The sequence below is a fragment of the Lathyrus oleraceus genome, chromosome 6 (assembly GCF_024323335.1).
Source record: "Lathyrus oleraceus cultivar Zhongwan6 chromosome 6, CAAS_Psat_ZW6_1.0, whole genome shotgun sequence".
Taxonomy (NCBI): Eukaryota; Viridiplantae; Streptophyta; class Magnoliopsida; order Fabales; family Fabaceae; genus Lathyrus; species Lathyrus oleraceus.
In genome coordinates, this window is record NC_066584.1 from 287,909,169 (window position 1) to 287,918,253 (window position 9,085).

At 36.4% G+C, this 9,085-nt stretch overlaps 1 pseudogene; it reads right to left on the reverse strand.

The window, feature by feature from the left end:
* Positions 1 to 537: 537 nt before the first annotated feature.
* LOC127095232 (cation/H(+) antiporter 15-like) lies at positions 538 to 8,310 on the reverse strand (annotated as a pseudogene).
* Positions 8,311 to 9,085: the final 775 nt, after the last annotated feature.

The following is a 9,085-nucleotide window of genomic DNA, read 5'->3' on the forward strand; positions in this document are numbered from 1 at the left end:
ATATATATATATATATATATATATATATATATAAATATCTAATTTAAGTAAAATATATAATTCACACTCTTGCACTATAAATTGTGAAAATTTTGAAAATGATTTTACAAGGGCAATGTCGTCTTTTCATACGTGATGGAGGGTGTCAGGTCTAAGTGAGGGAGTGTCGAATTAAATGCTTCAAAAAAATACAAGCTCTAATTTTAAAGCTTTAACTCTATGATTTTTCGAGCCAGATAGAGTGATCCTTATGAGCTAGTCATTTTAACAGCTCTAAATGTACGGCTCAAAACCATACTATTCTATTTTAATATATTATATTAAATGAATTATCATTTAAAAAATTAAAACATGTAATGCAGGTACTAGGAGACCATAACATGATTTAACTATTAAAAAAAATTGAAATATGGTATAACAAATAAATGGCTTTACCTGATGAACTATAACCACTTAATTTATAAAAAAATGAAAACAAATCATTCTAACTATACAAAATATTAATTAATCCAAAACTTTGTATCGTCGATCGATCTTTTACAAATTTTCAGTACCACTTTTCACTTCATGACATTTTCTCATAACGCGTTTTCTTCCAACCAAATATTGTTGCACAATAAGCACAGAAGATTGCGTACCAAAGCTAGTTGAAGCCAATATGTCACCTATAACACCAAGTTCAGGATGGTCGCACCATTCCAACAACCTCGAAAAAATCACCGAGTTCTTACCGCTTCCTTGTCCAACAATGTACAAATCATATCCAGGTTTATCAATATCGTTAAGAAGCGTCGGAATCTCTTCGCCCGTATTCAAATGGACTTCCTTCTCTGAGTAAAGAATTGAATCGTTATTGTTCACTGCTTTGTGCCTAAAGGAAATTATACACTCTTCATCCAACTCTTTTTGCATCACATTGTCTATAACCGTCGACAACATTCCATGACGAGACTTGCTTTTTTCCATTTTAGTTTTGTTTCTTCTGCAGCCTTACCTAACAGATTGATCCTCACAACATGTAATTGTGTTCCTGGATGCCCCGCCATTCTCCATGCAATAGACAAGGCTTCACGGTCGTCAGGTCCACCGATGAAAATCATTATAATGCGTAATTTTATTTCTAACAACGATCCTAAACCGCGATCCACAAAGATCCCTACCGAACAAGGTGCTTTTTGTAGAACATTTTTGTTTATCTCACAATGTTCATTGTGGATTATTTCTGGAGCATCTTCTATTGTTGAGTAGTCTTTGTGAAAGGGAAGGAGAATTAGGCTGGCGCGTTTCTCTTCGGCAACATTGTAAATGTCCTCATGGATAGTTGTGTAGGACGAGACAACACTTGATATGTCAAACCTAATCGCATTGTATTGTTCTACGAGTTTTTCAAATGCATTAGTTATGCTCTCAAACTCTAATTGTGATCCATAGTTGGTTGCTTCTGCGCCACCAATCGTGCTGTTTGAATTATCCATTTGTGAAACAAGAATAGCTGTGCCATGTCTAGTGAGTTGAACTAAGTGAGCTACTGATACATGTATAGGTGAAAGTCTAGTAGCATTTGTGGCTTCAATGACATGGATCATGTTATTGGCGCATGTTTAGCATTGTGGACACAAGCGACGATTCGAAGCTCCACATCGAACCTCAGTTTTTGCACGGTCCTTAATTGCGATTGCATAAATCGGAATTTTGGTTTGTATATTGCATTGATCAAGGGAGAAACCATTACAATCATTACTATAATAGCAAGCATCATAACCATGAAAGTATATGGATCCAAAATCTGTAAAGAAAAAAGAAAAAAAAGTAAGTTGGTTAAAAGGCTGTTTGATTTAAATCATGCAATAATAGAAAAATGGTAGTTTAAAATTACCCTTTTGTCCCAAGCAATATTCATTAGTATGACAGCCATGATACCCTTGGTGTTGAGAAGCAATCCAATGGCAACTCCATCTCGGGCAGGCATACCGAAGAAGAAAGTGACAATCACAGAGCTCAAAACTTTAGGTATGCATAACAAAAGCATAACCAAAAACATTAAACCCGCATTCTTTTGCTTCAAAAGGAAAGGCAAGTTGAGTCTAAAACCAAATCCAGCAAAGTAAACAGGACACAGAATCCCAGAAACAAAATCGGCTGACAATTCCAAAACCACATCAGCAAACTTTCCATGAGGCAAAATTAATCCAAACACAAAAGCTCCAACAATAGGATGTGTACCGAGAGAATCTGTAATGTACGAACAAATAAACACTCCCGTCAACACGTCCAACAGGTGTGATTTTCGCCACGTGTTCATACTTGTTCTGTGTTCAATGATTGGAGTAAGGATAGGTCTCACCACAGCAAAGCAAAAAACTATGAACATCAAAGTAGAGATTACTGAGAGATAAGGCTTTCCACCTCTAGTCGAATAAGGAATCAACAAGGTAAACATAACCCAACCATATGCATCGGTTAACATAGTTGCTGTCAATGCATCTTTTCCAAGCTTTGTATATAAAAGTTTAAGATTAGCTAAGATTCTTGCAAGGACAGGGAAACCTGTTACAGAAAGTGCTAAACACCAGAATAAATATGCTTCGCCTTGATTTTCTTTTGGTGTTTGTGCGAAAACATCATTTTTATCTATAAGTTTTTGTTGTAGAGCTAGAAATCCAACACCAAATAACATTGGCGTCACAATGCCGGCAATTGCTATGCTTGTACCTTTCTTCCTTGATCTTAAGATGGTGTCTGAATTCATTTCTAAACCACTTAGGAACACATAGTACATTATTCCTAAGTTTGCAAAGGTTTCAACGGCTAGGATTCCATATTGACTATAAAACAAGGAAAATACCCATTCAAAATTTCCCAAGAGACTTGGACTCAGAGTAAAACCAGCCTGCATTATATAAAATTCAGGAATTATTATATTTTTTTATCTCTCATTTATGAAACGCAATCTTAATGTATGAACTTTTATATGTTTTTATGGAAGTCTTAATGTATGAACTTTTATATGTTTTTATGGCAGTCTTAATGTATGAACTTTTATATGTTTTTATGTTGAAAATTCAATGTGACTAACTATCATGTGTATTGATGATTCAAATTTACTGGCAAAAGAAAGAAAGAAATATATGATGAATGAATACTTACCAACACCTGCGCAATAATGAGGGGCACATGAAGGGGCTTAAGGACGAAGTAGAAAAGCCGAGAAACCAAAATATTGTAACACCTCAAATTTGCCCTCTTCTCTTGGGACTAGCATTATCATATGGCATACATTTTTGGGTCATTAGGCATTGCATATTGCATATCATGTGGTTACATTGTGCAAGCTATCCGCTCAAGTCTTGATCAGAGGATGAGAAAGTCTAAGTGCAAGCCTAGGGTTTATTGACTGATCATGGGCCATCTGAGGATTGGGCTGTGAATTAGGGTTTCATGATTCTCAATGGATATTGGTCTTCATCTTGATTGCAATGATACATCATCATCATCATGGTTTGTCATCATCAGGAGTGTTGAAGCAGATTCCTTGAGATTAGGGCTTTGACCACTGGTCAACCCTAATCAGGTGCATTGGGCCAGTCAGGGCATGATCAGGAGATGGGGTCTATGATGTATGTGGAGATCATTCCATGGTTATATTGAGATTATTGAGGCTAGGGTGTCACCCTTGGGCCATTTCAGTTGAAGATTGGAGCTCAGATTGATCTATGCATTGCCAGATTCATCTATCAGATGAAAAAGTCAACTGTGGTCAACTGTACATGATCTGATGGATTTGGAGGTGGAAATGAGTTAGATGCACTTCATTCATGTTGGAACAAGTGTTATTTGACATCTCAAAGCTTAAAAATGAAGAAAATCAAGTCAGGACAAGAATTGCAAAAAATAGAAAGTGACTTGTAATGAAAGTTTCCAAAAATGGAAAGTTTTTGACCTCAAGACCACGTGTCCAAGGAAGCTTCAAATGAAAACTTGTTCAACATGAAAGTTGTAGATCTTGTTCTCACCTTTCCAAAATGTCCAAGAACTTGAAAATCCCATGTATGGTTGTCAAATTATGGCTTAGTGAATTTCAGAAATGACCCATAATCAAGAGGCCATAGCTTCCACATGGATTGTCCAAATTGGAAGTTCTTTATATGCACAAACTCCATTTGACATGTACTTTCATGGTGCATAATTGGATTTCTTCAAAAGTGGTCAATGCAAAAAGTCAAATTTCAACTGGACAGTTAAATGGACCAGGGGCAAAATTGTCCAACTTGTGAAATAATTGGAATTTTTGAGTGGGGACTTTTGCTACACCTCACAAATGGTATTTGAAACTTGTTGGAATGTTCATTACATGCCTAGGCCTTGTGGTTTGGAAAATAGCTTTTGGAATGAAAGTGGAAAATTGGACAATTAGACATCACATAGTGAATTTCCAAAATATTCATCCAATGAAGGTGAAACAAGTTGCAACAGCTCACACATGTCATTTTGAGAGTGTGTGAGCTGTCCATGAGGTGGCAATGAGCTGGCATGGGAAGTTCCAATTTTGCCCTTACTTTGAATTAGCCATTTCACTAATCATTTCCATTTGGCTAATTAGATGGTTTAAGCATGGATTAAACAAGCATATATAATCTTAATCACATCCAAATCATAACAGAATTACACATTTCCCAAAATCAGATCCAAATTCATCACATTCTCTCAAATTCTCAAGAACCACATAACACTTCAATTGACCAAAACTCTTTGAATTCTTGATCAATTCTCGAATTTCTTGTTGTGTTGATCTTGCATCATCATCTTCTACATCTGTTTTTGCATCTCATCATCAATTGCACCACCAATCGTGACTGTTCAAGTTTGCAACATCAATGGCATTTGGAGAATTCGAGCACTAGGAGCAACATCAATTGGATTCGAGCACTCTACTCACCTTCCACAAGCTACTACTCCATCTGTTTGAGGCTAACACGCGCAAAGCTCGTCAAGAACAGCACTGCCATTGCCAGGTATTCATTTTTTCGAATGTCACGGTTTGTTCAATTGTTATGTGCATTGTATAGTGCGTTGAATGTAGAGCGTCGTGATGCTTTTAGTTTTGATTATGGATAACTGTAGAGGATGAAATCTTGATTTGAAAGTATGAATGTAAACCCTAACCTCATCGATTCGAAGAATATAGGAACAATTAGGTCAAATTATTGTCATATTTGAGATCTACGTGTTAAGACGATTCCAACGGATGTTCATTTGCTCATTTTGGTGATGGTTTGAAATTCACGTGTTCTTGGTGTGCCTGGGTTGAAGAAGATGAAGTTCTGGAAATAAAACCTGTTTGATCCACATTTCTGTTTAAATTTTCAAATAAGATGTTTCCCGCTCCCGCGCAAGTTATTTACCATTGTGCCATTAATGAAATCAAATAATTCATAAAAATTGTTAAAAATCATAAAAAGCTTAGAAAATTCACCAAAAATTCATAAAAGATCAGAAAAATATGTGGATTTTTTTGTTGACTTCCTAATTGACGGTAGAATTTTATTGACCTATTGATTGAAGTTGTGCTTGGTAGAAATTGTGTTTGACCTAGGGTTGATTAACATGTGATATATTTTGATACACTTTGCCACATCCATTGTGAAATTCTCATGGTTACAAAGAAATGTTTGAAAACTTTTGTGATGATTGTGGACTGGCTAATGGTGATTTACATGTAAATTTCATGAATTTTGGATTCCTGGTGTTTGAGTTATGAATTTTGGAACCTAGGTGTGACAATTTGTGTCACACCTCATTATGTCAACTTGCTGGATTTATTTGAATGGCCTAGACTTGTTAGAATGGAATGAAATTTTGCATGGATGTTCATTAACATGTTAAGATGCTATGTGAATTTTTGTGGAATTTTATGTGGCATTTTCAATTTGATTGCTATTTTTCATCTCTGTTGGTCAAATATGCAAGCTTGTGTGACATAGGTTGGTAAATCTTGTGTGAAATGCTCATATGGTATTGAATGATCTTGAAATTTGGTATGATAGTTGTAGACACATGATGTGACATCCCTGTTTTGGTCCCACTCATTTCTTTACTGTTTTCATTGACTTATGAATTTTTGAAGTGAATGCATGTGTTGATGTTGTGATTTGGAGCATGTAATTGTGTCTGTTTTTGTTGATTTTCATTGACATGGTTTCCTTTGTCCAATTAAGCTAAAATTTGACATGCTGGACCTTAATTATGTCCTGTTTAGGTGTAAATTATTTGAGGATTTTTGGAATTGTTTTGATATGGATTTGAATGCAATAGTTCTGTTTGGATGTTTGGTGTTCCATTTGAACTAGTTTGATTTGTTTTGTGCATAAAATGAACATGATGAATGATATGGACATGGGATTAATTGTGTTGGCTTTTGTTTGACATTAATTTGACTTTGGTTAGAGATTGCTTGCTGTTTAGGAATTTTTCTTGCCTTTGGACCCTAGGCTTGGCCTAGTGGTCTAGTTTCTAACATTTGATTGATTTTTCAGGATGAAAAGGTGCAATGTTTATGGAGAATGATCCAAGTCAATTCAATTGATGTTGTTTGATGTTTGTACACTAACATAACTTTGTTTTGTAGGTTGTGAAGTTTGGGCTTGAGCTCATAGCTTGCCTTTGTTGTGCATTAGTTTGTACAGTCTGACTGATTAATACTTGCTGTTTATTTTTGTCTGTCTGAGTACTAACTGTGTTTGACTGTTTCCAGGTACTTTTAGTTGCTCAGTTCCTTGTGAACTTTTGCTTTGCTTTGCTTAAGAAACTTGCATTGAGGTATAACTTCCTAACTTCATGTAGTCTGGAGACCCGGTCTGTTATTTGGCCGGGCAAATAAATGTCTGAAGTCCTCCTTAAGAGGCAATGATTGTGGTTGTTTATTTTTCGTGCCAAGCAGGTAAAGTCCTTAATCAAGGAAATTGGTGGAAGGTAGGGATATGCAATCTATCCCCCACTATTTTTTGTGTGTCGTCCCTCTGCTCACACGGCTGTGTGTTGATGCATTGGGACACAAACCCAAGATCTGTGCTGTCGCACAATCGAGTCAGAGTCATTGAGCGTAGAAGGGTCCCTCCATTCTGGACCCACGCTCCCTTGTCTGAAGCTCTCCCTGGTCAGGGATAAAGAGCTGTGAGGTCTCATCCTCACTTCACCTTTCATCTGCTTCACCTTAGCCTCGTAATGGCAAGGTTAAGAGCAAACACAACCCGTACAGATGACTTGCTGAGGCAGTCAAACCTATTGTGTGAGCCCACTTGTTTGGTTATAGTGCATGCTATGTGGATATCTGTTTGAGATGCTTGTTCTCATTTGATGTATGCTTGAATTATTTTGTATGCTTGTATGCTTGCTTCTTTCCTGGATAGGAGTAGTTTGCTTATGCAAGTAGGATAGAAAACTGAACTTAGGGTAACGATGCATGACAACACTAGGCTCGAGTCCAGCTCCCTGGTAGTGCGTCTTCCCCCGGTTTCTGGCTGAAATCTTTTTCCCTTTCAGGGGAACTACATCGCCCTGATCCTCGTTCCAGACGAGGTATGTAGGCAGGTGGTCGTGCGAGACCACTCCGGGCAACCTTTTTCTTTTGTTTGTGTTTGTTTGTTATCTGACTGTGTGTTTTGGTTCGGATGCCGACGTAAGCCCAGTGATTGGCAGTCGGGCTCCACGTTTGCCGTTTTGAGTGTGTTTTGGTTCGGATGCTGACGTAATTCCATCTAGTGGTTGTCGGGCTCCATGTTGGCCACCCTTGTCTGTTTGTGTGTTTTGTGTTGTTTGGCGTGCGTAAGCCGAACTACAGAGGCTCTGATTCTTGTTCCAGACAAGATATGTAGGCATAAGGTGCGATACCTTATCGAGCTCCCTTCTCCTAACCCCACCTGCGTTCCCCGTGTGTGTGTGTGATGTTTTAGCAACCTTTTCTTTATTCTAGGACGTGGATCCCGTCGAGTACGACGGACGTGAGGGGTGCTAATACCTTCCCCTTGCGTAACCGACTCCCTTACCCTTTCTCTTTGGTCGCGAGACCATTTCCTTTCCAGGTTTCTCTGAGCGTTTCCTTTCCCTATCTTGGGATAAATAACGCGCAGTGGCGGCTCTGTGTTGTGTTTTTATTTGAGTCTCGCCGGTTGTTTTTTCGCGGATGCGACAAATATCATAAGCAATTTGGAGACACAAAAGAGGAACATGTTTTATCATAATATCATCAGCCATCCAGATATTGTTTGAAGGACTAAATGATACATTATAACATGCATAATTTGCCATCTCCATCTTTTCTTTTACTGTTATTTCTTCTCTTGATTAGTTTCTTATGTTAATGTATTTTTTTTCTTCTCATTTAAATACTATGTTTTTTCTTTTACGTGAATAACATGCAAGTTATGATGAACAATGATGTATTAGAGCTGGCAAATGCAGTTTACATTGTTTGTTGCTACTATTTTACAAAATGCTCTATTTTTCATGATCTATGCTGACATTATGGTTGCTTTTTTATGATAGTTTTTTTGTGTAATAAACATTACGTATATCCGCTTCCGCCATACACTAAATTTAGACATTGAACCTCTATTAGTTACTTAAAACAAATTCAAATGGATGAAAACAAACTGATGACGATATCAGAATGTTCGTTACCGCTTTCCGAATGTCTTCTTTTATTTCTGAAAATATTAAATTTGTTTTTAAAATTGTTTAAAAAAACTAATGTGACATTAAGTCAGATAAATAAAAGTATAAAAAAAACTAATGAGACATTAAGTCAGATAAATAGAATTATAAAAGAGAAATGTACAAATACCAAATTAAAATTCTGAACTTAAAAAAAAAAACTATTTTACATTATCTAAGATAAAATCATTATTCGGTCTATTTAATTATCAACCGTTCATAAAGAATAATAAGAATAAGATCGCTTTATTTATAAAAATAATAATTTATTGAGAAATTTTAATATAACATACCCAAAAAATAAGCATATTAATATTTTAACTATAGAAATATGCAACTTTTATCTCAAGCACCTTTAAAGTTGAGCACATAACTG